Below are 17,492 nucleotides of genomic sequence, written 5' to 3'. Positions count from 1 at the left end.
CAGTTCAAAGTTGCGCACACGAATCGGGTGTCAGGACTCGTTTCGTTCATGAAAAACGAGTCACTAAACCTCTCTTAGAACACAGATACGCGTACAATATGCACAGCCGTGCTATACATGCTTTCGCTGCTGTTCCCTAGCTCTGACCAATATGTGGGCCTAAACCAGCGAAAACAGCCCTTAGGGTCAACATTTTCGAAATTCCTTTTTGGTTGGAAAATTGTTGAAACACATCTACTGAAGGACCTCAGCGAAGAAAAAATTCACTATTCCGATTCAAAACGGGTGTATATACTAATATACAAGATGTACCCCAAATTGGTGCAATGTATGTATACGATGTACGTGTACAATGAATATTCAGCATTCGAAGGTGGGTGGGCAGCTCGAATACTTTTGAAATAGTACAGTAGGCAGCTATGATGACAAAGAATAGCTGATGAGTGGGGAGAAATGACCGACATATTCGCAGCTGCATCCTGCGTGGAGTCGTTCCGCAATCTCGTCTTCCATTTCTTCCTCCGCAGCTGAAGACATGACGTCGCTGCCGTCACTAGCCCCAGACTCAGAATTTATCTCAGGTGACGACTCCTCATCTTTCGACTCTGATGAGTCATAGGCCACCTGGAGCCGCATCACAGCAGGAGATGACGGCTACGATTCCGCCTCGCTGTCGACAACGATGTCGGAACCAAGAACGTTTCATCCTCACTCTGAACTTCAGCGGCTACTTCAGCATCCACTCTCCACCAGGCTCGAGTTAGGTGTACACAATGACTGCCGTGTGCGCTCCTCGAACAACTCTGGTGTCCGCAGCCATCGCAACAAGATCAGGGAACATTGGAGTCGCCACTCGACACCACTTCAACTTCAAAATAAATAATACTTCAAGCAAGGGGTTCAAGAAGTCGTCGTGCTGTTCGCAGCGCGATCAAAAATCGTTGAACGTCACAACTCGACCTATTTCTCGAAAAAATTACGAAACCTCTAAGGGTAGTTTTCGCTGATTGCGGCTCATATGTATGTCAATATCCGACAGTTGTGGCGACTCCTTCAAACTATCTGCCGCCATCCATTGCAATCCGCAGCAAACTGTCTGTTTTGGCAATTTTATTCAAATTTATTTGGTTTCATTGGGTGAACGTCATGCAGAAATAGCTCGTGCAGGTTGGCAGTGGTACATACATTTGAAATCATGTTACCAAACCCATAAATGGCTTCGGCTTGAGAGGCTCGGCTTGCCTCTGCTGAGCAGGTCTTGGTTTTTTTTTCGATAGTGAGGAAAATGTTATCAACTCCAAAGCACGAAAAAGGCCAAAAACTAAACCAAGAACATATGCAATAACATGTTATATAAATTTTATAAAGACAGGACATGTGAATAATTAGTCAGTCCATTGTTCATGATGATCTCCGACGGTTACATCGGCAAGCGAGCCTCCGCCACTGCCAAAGCAGCGTGGGCTCCGCAGGAGGGTGCAAATTTCAAACCAAAATCTAAACGCCTACAACCGCGAATGCACATGATAAAGGATTTCAGAAGGCTGAAGGAAATCCTGCAGGTCTTGGTTCAGGGTGCCGACCAGAGACGATCTTGGCCGGCCCTTTCACTCACGTTGCTGTGGAGTGAAGTACCCACTCATGGCTTGCTGCGCTGGGGTGTCCGGCAACAGTCGCAGTGCATGTCCCAGCATTCGCAGACTAGCCTTCTCGATGGTGGATGACAGCGGCTCTTCACGACAGCGCTGGTATAGGTCGATGTTCGATATCCTGTTCGGGAACCTTATGCCAATGAGGCTCCTGAGTGGCGTCTGTGGCATCTGTCAATCACACTCGCCAGGGCCTTCGTCATGCCCCAGGTGGCACAGTTATAGGTTAGGCATGGCTTCACAAATGCACGGTATAATTTGGTTCTCTGACTCTCGCTGATTTTCTCCCGTCTGATCCACATTGAGTACATTCTACCAAAATACTGTCAAGGCAACCTGTATCCGGCGCTCACAATCCACTACATCCCCAGCAACAATCCCAGTTGCTTGGAAGACTTCCAGATATCACTGTCGTGGGTGAGGTGGATCCATTCTGTTTTTTTCTGTGTTGAGTTTTAGATGCCAGTCTGCGAATACAATGTCGATAATCGGCAGGGCCAGTTGTAACCATTGTTTGCTAATGCTCATCAGCGTAACGTCATCAGCGTAGCGTAGAATGTCCAGATGTTCAGAGCAGTGAAGGAGTTCCGACAGAAGGCGAAACACTCATTGCTAGTTGAAACGGATGATGGGCATGTGATACCGCAACGGCAAAGCACGGGTGAAGAGTCATTTCCAATTCCTGTTCACCGCTGGAGAGCAGACCGGCTTGCCACCCCCTCACGCTCACATCATGGTTACCAGAATCAGTTGTGATGAAATAAGCAAAGCGGTGGCCCGTTTGAAGAACCAAAAAGCTGTCAGGCCGGATGGCGCACGAAGAGAACTCCTGAAGTACAGCCCAGAGGTTCTCCATGGTGTGATGGCCGATGTGTTGAACATCAGCTTTGAGAATGGTGCGGACATTTCGGAGGTGATCAGTCAAGGAGTGCTGATGCCCTAACGCAAACCCAACAAGCCGCAAGGGCCAGTCAAGAACCTGAGGCCTGTTATGGGCCCAGTTCAGTCACGATTTCGCTCGGGCAAAAGCACATGTAACGTCCTGTGGTGTTTACGCTGGCTTGCGTCGAGAGCACAGCGGTTCCACTGGCAGTGTCATGGCCTGGGCCTGGATCTGAGCAGAGCTTTGGATACGTTGGATCGTCGTAAGCTGCTCGAGGTCATGAGAGGTATCTTCCTTCCAGGTGAGCTCTGCATGATACACCACCTGCCGTGCTCGACGACCCTGGTCGTCAAGCTGGAGGGCGCCACGTCGGACTGATTCACCAGCACCATCGGTAGTTAGCCAGTGCAGACAGCAGTTCTCGGAGCGACCCCTAGCAGACCGTACTGTAAAGGTATGTGAATGTAAATGTAATCAAGTGCTAAGTCTTGTTAAAATCTAATGGAAACTTTGCACAGAATTGGATAAATCTATTGTCGCTAGTAAGCACTGAGAATTATATTTGTAATGATAGCGGTTATCTTTGGTACACGTAAACCGGCCAATTTAAGGACATCTTTATAGTTGTGGCTGGTTAGAAAAATAGCTGTTTAAAGTATTAGTAGTTCTAATAACATGCACGATGAGCTGGGCAAAAAAGCATAGCGTAGGGCCCTGAGCTTCCAAGCTCTCCCGTTTACTCCATGCTTTTATTCGCTCGTCTTCCTGCAGTTCATAATCGCCTACATTGTAGTTAGAGACCTGTGACCAGGCATGCTTAGACTGTGTATGTACATACTGAGCTGGCATGTAACCAGTCATGGTTGACAGAGGTTGTACATGTATATTGTAACGAGTAATGGATGACAGTGTTTGTAACGAGTCATGGTTGACAGTGTTTGTGACCAGTCGTAGTTGACAGAGCTTGTGACCAGTCATGGATGACAGAGCTTGCAACGAGTCATCCTTAACGGAGTTTATAACAAGTCATGGTTGACAGAGTTTTTAACGAGACATAGTTGACAGAGTTTGTAACGTATTATGGTAAACAGAATTTTTAACAAGGCTTGGCTGAAAGAGTGTGCAACAAGTCATGGTCTACAGAGTTTGTAACAAGTCATGGTCTACAGAGTTTGTGACAAGTCATGGTCTACAGAGTTTGTAACAAGTCATGGTCTACAGAGTTTGTAACGAGTCATGGCTGACAGAGGTTGTAACTAGCCCTGGTTACTGTAATAGCAGTGACGTCATAGCTGACAGAGGCTGTAACGGGCCATGGTGGGCAGAGCTACTTGACTACACATCCTCAAGGAAAAGCTGCTCCTGTGTACAGGGCTTCCAACAAAGAGACCATGATATGTCTGGAATGCGTGCCCTGGCTCCGCAAACTGGTATCGCATGTGAAGCTATTGTGGTAGCTACATTGCATTTCAAAACTATAGATGCGTAGGGTTTTTGAAATATTTCAAATTTGGCTGGAACTTTTTGAGAATAGTTTTCGGAATATTGCTCAGGATCGCTCCACAATTACTCTCATAATAGTTTCTAAAGGATTGGATAACAGACGCCCAATTTGGAAAAATTTATGCACAAAGTGATCACAGATTTTAAGTGGTATAGATGCTGGCATAAAGGTTTTTGCCGAGGTACGCGTCTATAGTTTTGAAATGGACTGTAATAAAAATTGTTTGTTGTTTTGAGCAAATAAGTTTAAGCCAAGATCAACGGCAAGTTATGAAAGATGTCAGTTCCTCCTCTAAAGTCTTGGATCATGTTTTCCACGTAAATGTTTCCACTTTATAAAAAAACAGTTTACAGGCACTTAAAAGATAAACACACATTTAGCTGATGCAGAGGAAGTATAATGCAGGCAAGTTGAATTCAATGCCTTCTAACTCACCTGGTGTAGATACTGGAGTTTGTTGTGCAACAGCAGCATCAGCATCAGGTGTAGCAGCAGCACCAGCATCAGCACCAAAAACAGCATGAAGAAAGTGTTTGGAGGACAAGCACAAGGCACAGAGTATGGGAACGTTAGTGGCATGTCATAACTGCAGACAGACGATTTGCAAGCAGGATTATGAGAGAGAGATAGGGAGATAGAGATAGAGAGAGATATGGAGAGAGAGAAAGAGAGAAAGAGAGAGAGAGAGACACACACACACAGACGGACAAACACACAGGCGGACGGACAGACAGACTCTCTGTTCTTCTGTCTCTCTTTGTCTCTTCGTCTCTGTCTATCTGTCTATCTGTCACTGTCTGTCTGTCTGCCTCTCAGAGAGAGAGATAGATAGAGAGATATGTAGACAGAGAGACAGAGAGCCAGAGGGACAGAGGGACAGAGAGCCGGAGAGACATAGGGAGACAGAGAGACAGACATACATACTATCTGTTCCTCTCTCTCTCTTTCTCTCCCTGTCCCTGTCCCTGTTTCTCTGTCTGTCTCTGTCTGTCTCTGTACGTCTCTATCCGTCTCTGTACGTCTCTGTCCGTCCCTGTCTGTCTCTCTATCTTTCTGTCAACGGGGACTGGAACGCTAACGAGATAGTATACGAAGCCACAGTGCACTCAAATCTCAGCCAGAAGAAGTACATCGGCATCTCTGAAACCCCATTCAAGCTCCTTTTCAACAACCACACGTCATCGTTCCGGAATGCCCCACAGAGAAACAGCACAGAATTGTCAAAGCATGCATGGGCGCTGAAGGAGGCAGGTGAAGATGTCAACATCTCGTGGAGAATCAGCCAGAGATCCAGCGTCTAGAAAAGAACCTCGAAGCGTTGCAACCTATGCCTATCGGAGAAAATCGCCATAAGGAACAGTGACAAGGCATCGCTCCTCAACACCAGATGCCACCTGTTGTTGTTGTTGATTTTGATGTTGGTTGTTGGTTGTTCTTGGTTGTTGTCGTTGTCGCCGTCATTGTCGTCGTTGTCGTCATCGTGGTCGTTGTGGTTGTTCATCTTCTCTTCCATTGTATGTGGGCATGTGTACTTTCATAGACGTGCAACTACAAAAATCCTTCAAATGGCTACTAACTTGTTCTACTATGTCACCCTAAATGTCATTTTTGTTAACGTTATTTGTTCTCTTGGTGGCATTGTGATAGGAGTTCGCTTCTTTTGTTCAGGCTGTTCGGGTTTTTGGCATTATTCAGTACGGTGAGCTTCTCGATTCTCCACCTTTTCGAAGTACACAACACCTCAAACTACAAGAGGAATGATTGTTCAAAATACTACTTGAATAATCAAAAGTGGATCGGTATTGCAAAATCATCAGTTGTCTTGTCCCCTTTGTACTCCTTAATTACTTACCCAATGAGAACTCGGCACCGACAGGTGACCTACGTCCATCGCTGTCACGAACATATTGGAAACCGTAGCTAACATAGCCTGGTTTGACGAACACATAGTTACGGTCACCCAATTGAGAATTTTTGAATTCCTTCGAAACATCCACCGAGCCATGTTGTCCAATCCCCACCAGCTGTCTTGAGTAGCCAGGCTTGACGGCTGGGAGGTAGAAACAAACTATTTTGCCCTCATGATCAGTGAAGAGTGGATTGGCTTTCTTCACCTCTAAGAGAGAAAACAAATCAGAGAGCTCAAATTTAACAATTGTGATTCACATCTAGCAAACCAATATTGTGTAACGCAATTTTTCCCATATTTGGAGATATAACTGCAAAGGTGTGTGACTGTAAAAGCCTTATATGTAATCAAGTGCTAAATCTAACGAGGTGATGAGAAGAAATCTGTCAGTGAAAGAGAAGACATTCTCCAGAAATGGATAAATCCTCTGAGATTTATATTTTTAATGATAGCCGTTATTTTTCGAATACGTAAACCGGCCAATTTAAAGAAACCTTTATAATAGCTGTGTACAGCATCAAAACAAATCGCCAAAAAGTTTTCCAAAATCCACAGATTAACGAGAGAATATGCTATCATATCCGCACATAACACATAGGAGGCCTTACAGCCCCAAAAGCACTTGCAGTAACGAAGCAACGTCACTTTTTGATTAATTTGATATCAAACACCATTGATATTATTATTATACGCATTCCCGCGTTGAAGTGTAGCAGCAGTATGCTGCGTCCACAGCTTCGCTTATGCAGAATGGCTTGGGTGAGAGGAGAGGGGAGAGAAAGCAACAAGGCAACCAACATCTATGAAATTGGTCACAATAACATGAAGAGAACCAACCTACATATGCATGATTGCACAAGAATGGAGACGACAACATATAATGGCTATAATCATTGTGCCACAAAACCGGTACACAGCAGATCTGTCGACAATGTAACGAAGCATAAAACTCAGTTACTTAATACAGGCTCCACTAAATAATTACAAGAGAACAACGCTACAACGTTAGAATTGCTGCACACCATTGATAGGTTTCGCTAATCCGGGCGCATAATATTATGTTAACAATCTTGCAGTCTTCAGACATGTTTTGCATATAACAGATATGACGCCTTACAGCCCCAACAGAACTTACTATCGAAGAAATCGCATCAATCAAAATATTTTATTTACTTCCTGGTTTTATCAAGAGTCCATAAACAAGAGTATGCAGCTGTGATCTCTTTTCTATGGGCCAGATTCGCGGCGTGCTGCCTACATCATTCAGCTGCAGTCCGCGCACTGCAGAAAATCAAACCCAGCACTTTCCCTCTGGTTTGAAATGAACTTTTGTACGAAACTGGAGTTCACTCGCCAGAATTGAGAGATTGCGTAGGTACTGCAACGTATCGAGCAAAAACGGATGGGCTCGTACGAGAAATTGTGAGTTTGAATGCATGCTTTCAGAGCTTGATGAAGGCAAGTTATGTAATGAAGGCAGCGTGCCGCGCATTGACCCATCGCCACAGTTGCATACTCTTGTTTATGCACTCTTGGTTTTATTCACATGTCTTACAGCAGTTCAGAATCATCTAGTTTGAGACCTGTGACCAGGCATGCTTAGACTGTGTATGTACATACTGAGCTGGCATGTAACCAGGCATGGTTGACAGAGGTTGTACATGTACATTGTAAGGAGTAATGGTTGACAGTGTTTGTGACCAGTCGTAGTTGACAGAATTTGTGACGAGTCATGGTCAACAGAGGTTGTAAAAGGTCATGGTTGATGTCATTTGTAACAAGCCATGGTTGACAGAGTTTGTAACAAGTCATGGTTGACAGATTTTGTAACTGGTCATGGTTGCTGCAATAACAGTAACGTCATAGCTTACAGAGGCTGTAACGAGTCCTGGCTGGCAGAGGCACTCGATTAGACACCCTTGCGGAAAAGCAGCCGCCGTGTACAGGATTCCCAGTAAAGAAATCATATGTGTGGAATGGGTGCACCGGATCCCCAAACTGGCATCACATGTGAACGTATCGTGGAAGTGTTACTCGATGAAGGAGTACTTCGTTGAATTTGTTTGTTTGTTTTTGCTTTGTTCTTGTTTTTTTTTGTTTATTATCATTTTGCTTCCTTTTTGCTTGTGCGAATATTGTTCTTGTTTCGTTTCCTCGCGATTTGTTTCTCTCTCTATGTTTTTGTCATAAGGCGTTGGCATAATCAGTTTGGCACAAGCGAACCTGGGCAACCTCCATCCAATGGGGTCCCCAGCAACGCGTACTTGGATATAATAATAATATTTTTTACAAGACGTCGGAGGCGGAAAGGTACGTTTTGTTCGCAAGTATCCACGCAAACACACGTCCAGACAAAATATGGCACTTGTCCGAAAGTATCCGAACGTTTTCGGTCCTTTCTCATCAAGGATTTTACAGGGAATGGCTCAAGTTGGAAAGACTAAAACTTATATAGTGTAAAGATAATGAGATAAAAACACTCGTCACAAGGTGGTAAATTATCAAGTTCAGCACGACACAAAACTTGAAGGAAAATAATAATAGTGACCACAACATAGTGAGCAAATTAAGTTACATTGTTAACACCTCGATGAGGAGTAACACCAAACAATTGTAGCGACAAGACATTTTCTTTCTGTACGCAAAGTTCAGGATCCAACTTACTTATATACAAAGTTTAACTCGGATGGTGAGCATATATGGTTATTATGAAGAAAGGAAAAGGACAAAATGTTACGAGTTATGACTAACGGTCCACCAACGTAACCAGATCTTATACAGTCAGCGAGTGCGACAAAACGGCACAAAACTGACAAGGAGTACTGAGATATTCGGCGACCTGACACCTAGCTCCAACACTTCTCCAAGGCGCAAACCAACAAACCTTCCAACTTGGAAGGCTCAAGTTCGGAAAGGTCCAAGAGGGGAAGGAAAGCACAATGAAGAAGAGCACAAGCTACGCATCACGGCAACAAAGAATGCCGAAGTTACTGGATGATGACGAAACTAGTAAGACTATTGGACAGACCGGCCTTACTACAACTCAACGACTTTTGTCGCACTTGCTGACTGTATAAGATCTGGTTACGTTGGTGGACAGTTTGTCATAACTCGTACCATTTTGTCCTTTTCCTTTCTTCAGGATATACTAAGCTTCTACCACAGCCAGCTGCAACGCACATCTACCACGTGACAATATTGAGAAAACATTATCACTGTACAACTCACGACAATTGGTACCGGCTGACAGATGTTGCTTGATTGACGAACCTATGAAGGAGCACCATGTCAGTGATCGAGTGGTTCAAGGAGATACCCGACAAACAGCGCCTCACGTTCCTATGCTTTAACGTGGTAGAATTCTACCCGTCAATTGGTGAGCGGCTCCTCCGTCAGGCCTTATCGTTCGCGGAGCAATTCACCACGATCGAGCCGCATGAAATGGACATCATCTTTCACGCCCGGAAATCGCTCCTATTCCACGATGGCCGCCCCTGGATGAAGGACAAGGGCGACATGTTTGACGTAACAATGGGAAGTTACGATGGCGCCGAGACGTGCAAACTTGTGGGCGCCTTTCTTCTCAACCAGCTCTCAAGCCTCGTCGATAGATCCGCTATCGGCCTCTTCAGAGACGATGGACTGGCCGCTCTCAAGGACACCAGCCCACAGGCTGCAGACCGCCTCAGAAAAAAGATGACGGAAATCTTCAAGCGCTTCAACCTAAAAATTACCATCGAAGCGAACTTGAAGGTGGTGGGTTTCCTGGATGTCCCCATGAACCTGGACACCGGGAAAGTTCAACCCTTCCGAAAGCCAAATGACAACCTGCTCTACGTCAGCAAGCAGTCCAACCACCCGCCTGGGATCACCAACAACATCCCTGCTGCTGTCAACAAGCGCCTTTCCGCTATATCGAGCGACGCGGAGGCATTCAATCATGCAGGCCCCGTGTACCAGACCGCATTAAAGGTCAGTGGATACACCGAAGTGCTGAGTTTTCAGCCCGAGGCACATGAGCACAGGAGCGGAAAGGTCATATGGTTCAACCCTCCCTACTCCAAAAACGTCAGCACAAACGTCGCTGGTAGGTTCCTGAGCCTTGTCACCAGGCACTTCCCGAAAACATCCAAGCCTGGGAAGATTTTCAACCGTAACACTCTGAAAGTGAGCTACAGTTGCATGCCCAACATGGGAGCGGTCATCAGCAGCCACAACAAGTGCAACCTGCGAGAGTCAGAACAAACCAAGGCATGCAACTGTAGAATCAAGGAATCCTGCCCGCTGCGCTGAGAGTGTCAGACGAAGGAGATTGTGTATGAGGCAGAATCTACCAGCAAGATTTACATCGGCCTATCAGAGACACCTTTCAAAGCCCGTCACGCCAACCACCTGATCTACATGTGTCATGAAAAATACAAAAACAGCACTGAGCTCGCAAAACACGTATGGGAGCTGAAGAGCGAAGGAAAGCCGTTGACCATTAAATGGAAGGTGCGGGAGAAGAGCCGATCATACAGATGTGAGTCAAAAAAATGCAATCTTTGTACTGCGGAAAAATTCCACATCCTGACTACACCCAAGAAGCTCCTACTCAACAAGCGGTCTGAGATGGTCTCGAAATGCAGGCATGAGAACATGTTCCGCCTCGCAAATTTCACACGTATAAAATGAACTGACCAAGTACTGTACTGCACTGTGCCTGAGCACCTATTATTATTAATAGCACAATCCCTTGGCCTGATGTTGGCGATGCCACTCTGCTCACGCCTGCCCGTCACCAAACGACTCCCTACTTGTAGCGATCTCACTGGGCCATTGCCTGCCACCCTTCTGGCACCTCCACCCATCTGCTGTACACTGCCTCTCCATCGCCTCTTTCCGCGCTTTCATGATCACACCTGCCTGTTGACCGCCACCCTCCTGGCACTTCCACTGTCGCGCCTTGGCCCGCGACAGCTTTCTCCCCATACCTCACACCAGATTTAGCGCTAAATTTGTTTATGCTTGTGGCCCTATGTGTTTATAAGCATACTGTTGGGTAGACCCGAGTATCAGTTGTCTGATGATTGCCTAGCGGCATGAAACTCAGAGTTGCAACCAACCTGAACGTCCTCCGCTGAGTCTGCTATGTACTAAGCTCTGTCTCTGACATTGAGCACTCTCTGCAGCTCGGGGATCAACGAATTTGTTCTACTTGATAAATTTATTGTTCTCTCAAACTTATTTCTTCGTTGTATTCGAACTGTTTTTGAATTCGTTTCGTTTCTTTCTTGCCATGTGCCAGCTGCCGAAGAGTGCAATCACAGCAGCGCCATTTTTGAATTATTTCATCATTGATCATGTGATCACGCGCGATTGTTGCTAGCGCTAGATCCGCGGATCTGGTAGTGGTACGCATGCATACGTGTACTTCCTCCGCGTCATCGAAATTGTTGCAGTTTGACTTTTGATATGAAACGTGGTATTTACTCACCAGCACTCGTACCAGAGGCGAGGAATCGGACATAGGTGATAGTCATCAGTATAGGGTGACAGCAAAGTTCTATTTTCTGTTATTGGAAGCTGGAATTTTTGAACTAGACGCAATTTATTCGCTGATGTCGCTGCGATGGAAATTCGACTCGCTGAGATCAGTTAGGCGTTGCAGCCTGCACATTTCTCGTGCTAATGGCCATTCACTCAAGCCTCATCACTGTTTCACCTTAGCTGGGGTGAGAATGAATTCGTGGAACAAGTAGCAGCGCTTGGAGAAACATCCAGGGGTCAGCAAACTAAATGCCTGCAACAGCGATAAAATGTGTCGCTCTGGCTGAGACACTCAGTACATGATTGTACCTGCAAGAGCCGAGTAGACTCTACACGTAGTGCTAGTGATGCACGCGCAGGTGCCTTACCATGGTAAACCAGTGATGCTGAAAAAGAGGGCGGGCTGGGCGTGATAGTACACTTACCTGCATGAGCTGTGACTACACAGCTAAAATAAATGGGCATGCCCCGGCTAAAAAATGTTCTTTTCAAGATCGAGGTGATTCCGCCGACGGTAATCAACCGACCTCGCAATGATCGTGTATTCTTACTATGCGTTCATTGGTCATCCAGATCATCCAGAGCTAGCAGACGACAAGCATAGCAGCTCTTGTCCTGTGGAGAAAGTCAAAGCGTTTGAGATGAGGCGCGACCAACTTTCAACCTTCCTTGAAATATTTCGGAACGATATTTTTGCGTCCAATGACATCAGTGACGACGAAGACTTCATCTCTGCATGAAAACTCTCAGTCCAACTGTCCTGGAACGTTACTCTAGTCTTCAGACTATCATACTGTGTAATAAGTTTTGAATGGCTCAGCTTATGGAGTTGTCAGTAACAAGTGACAAGTCACTAGTCAAACTGCGACAATTTCGATGACGCGGAGGAAGTAGTTTGACTTGCCTGCGATAGTTTTCTGTGATCTGCTGTTTTGCACTGGAATCGCACTAGTACTTTTGACCTCTTCACACTTCTCCTTTTGGCAATTCGTGTCCTGAATCTCTCCGCGAAGTTTGCGCCGATCCCGCGCGGGGCTCTCACGCACAGTGCGGTGCAGTACGGAATTTTGCACTTGTTTCTTTTCTTGTATCCTTTTCTGGTTTCCTAGCACCTTTTCGGGACTGTTCCTCTGGGCAAGAGGTAGCCTTGTCTTGGTGGCTTTCTTGTTCATGGTAGATTTTTTTCTTTGGTGCTCATAGAGTTTGCTTTGTCTTTCTTATCAAATTTACACTATCGCCATATACTAAGCACAGCTTTGGAGTGTTTTGGAGTGTTGGTGAAACTACAAGGACGTTCTACCTACCCTTAGTAAAAGCAACCTTATCTATTTCTTTCAATGCCGTCAATGTGAAGATCGGTATGTAGGTAGAACCCTTCAGCACCTGGCGTGCGCATTCGTCAACATGTGCCGTTAAGTTTTGTTCCGCTTGATGCATGCGAGTGTCGTCCTCGCCGTGGTCGTCCTCCAAAATGTGCTGTCCAGTCCATCGGCGGATCTTCCTCTTCCCGTGAAGAGATGACTGCATGCCCTTCCACCTCTGCGTATGTAGGGCTGGGCCAGCTCGGAACAGCATGAAAGATTTTGAAAGACCGACACGTAAACCACCGAAACTGAAAAAGGGTCTGTCGGCATTGGGAAGGGTTACGCGAAGCTGTGTAAAAATACCGACTGGTGAGGACGCACGTACAATGACAACGGAAGTAACAACCACAGTGAAAATTCTAAAACGTGGTAGACCGCGAAAGCGAACCTCTATATCGAAACACCGGACATGTTGGAGTAAGAACCTCAACAGAAAACCGCAATGGAGGAGACGTACCTGAAAGGACACTGGGCATCGCGCACACAGCGGCTAGTGTAAGGAAACGTGGAAGGCCGTGAAAAAACAAAGATACGGAGAATGGTGATGCTGTGAAGATGCGAGATGACGGGACATTGGAAGAGACAACACCCAACGGAGCCAAGAATTGTATTTCGTTAGTCAAGCAACAACTGTCAGCCAGTACCAATTGTCGTGAGTTGTAGAGTGATAATGTTTTCTCAATATTGTCACCTGTGCGTTGCATCTGGCTGTGTTAGAAGTTTTGTATATCCGAAAGTTAGTTCCTGAATTTTGCGTACAGGAAGAAAATGTGTTGTCATTACAATTGTTTGTTGTTACTCCTCGTCGAAGTGTTAACAATGTGACTTAATTTGCTCGCCATGTTGGTGTCACTATTAATAATTTCCCCCGATAATTTTCCACCTTGTGACGAGTGTTGTTATCTCATTATCTTTACGCTATAATAAGTTTTAGTCTTTCCAACTTGAGCCATTCCCTGTATCTTCCTTGATGAGAAGGGACGGAAAATGTTCGGATACTTTTGACAAGTGCCTTATTGTGACTCGGTGTATGTTTACGTGGATACTTGAGACCCAAAACTTACCTTCCTTTTTAAAATAATAACAATAATAGGAAGTATGATGCGGACAAGTTGAATTCAATGATTTCAATCTCACCTGGTGTAGGTACTGGACTTTTTTGCTGCTGTGCGACATTTTTGTTAGCATTTTGAGAAGTGGTATCAGCATCTGCATTAGCACCAAAAGCAGCATCAAGAAAGTGTTTGGAGGAAAAGCACAAGGCACAGAGTATGGAAACGTCAGTGGGATGTCATAACTGCACACAAACGATTAGAATTTAGGATTATGCAAGATAGAGATTATTATGAAAGGAATTCGGTTAGACACACCCATTCTCATAGCGCTGCACATCACATCCGAACCAGTTCCGTTCTTTTTACAACATTTCGGCACTTGGCCATCGTCAGGTAATACCAATGAATGCTGTGGAAGCCACACAAGAGCAGTATATATTCGCAGAGTGTAGCACCAAAAGAAATGCGAATTATGTCACCTACCGTATTTTCCGGTTGTAAGTCGACCTTTCACGACTAAAAAGAGAAGGAGAAAGGGGGGGGGGTCGACTTAACCCTTTCAGTGCCAAGGACGAGATAACTCGTCCTGAAACAACCACCCTGAATGGCCAAGGACGAGATAACTCGTCACACACGGAGCATATGGAAACGAGCATAGGCCACTGTACAAACAGCTATAACTTCGGCCTCCCTACTTTAAAATACAATAAATGACGGCTCATTGGAAAGCTTTCCAAAGATGTATCATTCGATAAAGCGCAAAGTAAAATACTCAAGCGCCGAAGCTCGAAGTTCGGGAAACGGGTGCAGTTGAAATTTCAAGCGTGTGACTGTGACACACTGCATGCTACAGTTGACAAGGTGTTTGATTACGGGGGATTTCCCCGGGGAACAGCCCATGCATGACATACACCAGAGCTCAGCCTTCATATGTTAGTCTCTCTGTCTCTCTCTCTGTTTCTCTCTCGCTCTCGGATCTCTCTCTCTCTCTCTCTCTCTCTCTCTCTCTCTCTCTGTTTTTGGTGGACAAAAATATCTCTGGCGTTGATTGCTTTCTTGCTTCGACTTCTGCCGCGCCTTTGTTCTCGTACTCCCCTTTATGTAAAAGTGTTGTGCAGACCCTCCCTTAATATAGTCTGTCTCATTTTGTCCTGAGATGTTTTGATGCATAGTGATTATGACGCTCATCATTCGCTCCCTTGTCACTGGACAGTTCTGTCCGTTTGGTTTTAGCGAATTCAAATAAAGAAAACAACAACAACAACAACAACAACAACAACAACAACAACAACAACAACACCAAACTCAGCGCTAGAACAGCCTGATTCTGCTGGTGTTTGAATCGTCGCTGTACGTTCAGTACGAGCTGCAAATCGAATTGTCGCTGAGTGTAGAATAGCACTACAATGGCGCATTAGAGCAGCTTTCGAAGTGTTTGTAGGCCGTTCTCCTGCGCCTACAGAGCACTGAGCATCTTGTATCGACAGGGAAGATCCTCAGCTTTCCAGAGAGTCTAAGATGATGAGAATCCGTTACTGGTGAGTGAACCCGGATTCGACTTATAACCGGGAACTATCCGTATGAGAGGGTTTGCTCCCCACACTGGAGCTCGCGCTATTCCGCTAGTGTTCACGAGGTGTTTGTGGCGCTGGAAACGGAGCGTCTCTGCAATTTTGGATCCCTGGTGATGTTTGTGCCTGAAGAGCACTATATAAGTGGTGCTCTTCAGGCACGATTTTCCTCAGCCTACGGAAGCTCAACCGATGAGGGATGAATTCCCCGAAACACTTTGTATTGAGCAGGGAGTGGTGCTTTCTTGCAGGTTTGCCGAGTCGAAGGTTCGATGGACTTCTTTTGTGCTCTGGATGGCAGTCGTGAGTCAGTCAAGTGTCAAGTAAAGTCGACGGAATAGCGCGAGCCCCAGTGTGGGGAGCAAACCCTTTCTTACAAATCATCGCCGAAGGTGCAACCACTACTTTGAACAATTAGTATCTAACAAAAATGACCTGCACTGCATGCTCGAGTGCACCATGTGTGCACATTTTTGCCAGTTTATTCGCATTTTTTCAAGGATTGGGACGGTATACCCTCCAATAAGGAATGTCTACCAGATCTGTTGGTGTGTTATTGGATCTGAGGAAGTTGTTAACACATTCGTGCATCACGCAGTCTCCCAGTGGTGTGGTCAAATTGATAAACTAAGTGGTTTCGCGGTATCAGAGCCACATGCTGCGTATTCCGTGTTAGTAAATGGGCTGTGGAGTCGTTGGAATTACTTACTTCAGACCACTGCGATAGCTCCGGAGTCACTTGAGCAGCTTGATATTGCTTTGGCAGGTGCTTTCCTCCGTGCCATTACCGGACGGTCGTCCTTTACGGACACTGAGCTTTCGCTTCTTCGGCTTCCTGCTCGGCTCGGTGGCATTGGCCTGCCTTCTGTTGTCGAGATGGCGAGGGGGCAGTTGGAGGCTTCTGGCCGTATTACCGAGGGCCTCACGACGATCATTCGGAGGCAGGAGCTCTCAAATGGTCCGGATGAGGTTGATAGAGTTTTATCCGCCGTAGCTTGCGCCAAGCGGGAGTGTCGTAAATTGGCGGGGAGCGACAGGCAGAGCGCTTGCGTGCTCTTCAATCGCACCTGTCTTTGGAAGTTAATCGTCACGTGGGAGAGCTGGGTCACCCAGATGTTTCATCATGTCTGTCGGCGCTCCCTATTGCTGAGCATGGTTTTGAATTATCCAAGGGAGACTTTCGCGATGCCATTGCGTTATGCTATGACTTGGCCTGCCTGCCCTGGCCGCTTTTGACAACAAGGACAATGGGACGTGTTGTTTGATACGTTCAGACAAGTGTTGAAGCGTCCTGCCAACATACCGACTACCGCACTATATGTTTTGGTGATTCTTACTATGTGACGATGTTCCACTGATGATGGTCACACGAAAAGGTTCTGGAATTGTTTCATTTTTATTGTTTAAACATGGTTATGAGTGCACAATTGATATTTTTCATTGCTATAAAAAATAATAAACGGCATTATGCAGCTGTGTAAGCAGTAGGTGTACAGTGTGACTGCCAGGCATCTCTGTCAGATGCCAACCAAAGTATACCTACTCAAAATTCCAGCAAAATTCCAAGAGCTTCACTAGCCAGCCTGTTTGCGTTCTGAGCCGGTAGGCTCTAATGTAATTGTGCATATGCGGTCCTTGAACAGAACAACAAGGTCATTGTATATACTGGACGACTCACCAACACAAGTATAATTATAGACAGTCCCGATGCAGCCACTCTCGCACCTACGCTCATTCTCGGGTATGTTTTCACAGCTACTGTGACAGAAGGATTCAGGTAGGTCTGCAACAAATCACAAACACGCACACCAATCAGCAATAAAGTAATAGGTGTTTGGGCAATACAAGGGGCTGCATGTGCCTCAAAGCAGAGATGACTCCCTTTACATGAAGTTTTATGATAGGTGGTGAACTATAACAAGATCATTATGTTGTGGCGTTGGTTCCTTTGGTAGAAGTATTCGTACTCGATTTCCAGCATGATGAACACATTGCCTTCTGATGCCCCAGTTAGGAATGTGAGTCTGA

The 17,492-nt window shown here is 45.7% G+C and overlaps 1 long non-coding RNA gene across 1 annotated transcript; it reads right to left on the bottom strand.

Moving 5' to 3' along the window:
• Positions 1-6,038: 6,038 nt before the first annotated feature.
• LOC135819680 (uncharacterized) lies at positions 6,039-17,214 on the bottom strand. The gene is made up of 3 exons (XR_010553955.1): positions 17,143-17,214; positions 13,976-14,047; positions 6,039-6,152 (listed from the first exon to the last, which is right to left on the bottom strand). It is a non-coding gene; the product is annotated as an uncharacterized LOC135819680 (long non-coding RNA).
• Positions 17,215-17,492: the final 278 nt, after the last annotated feature.

This window comes from Sycon ciliatum, chromosome 6 (genome assembly GCF_964019385.1).
Source record: "Sycon ciliatum chromosome 6, ocSycCili1.1, whole genome shotgun sequence".
Taxonomy (NCBI): Eukaryota; Metazoa; Porifera; class Calcarea; order Leucosolenida; family Sycettidae; genus Sycon; species Sycon ciliatum.
Note: the sequence above shows the minus strand (reverse complement) of the source record. Positions and strands in the feature narration are given on the sequence as shown.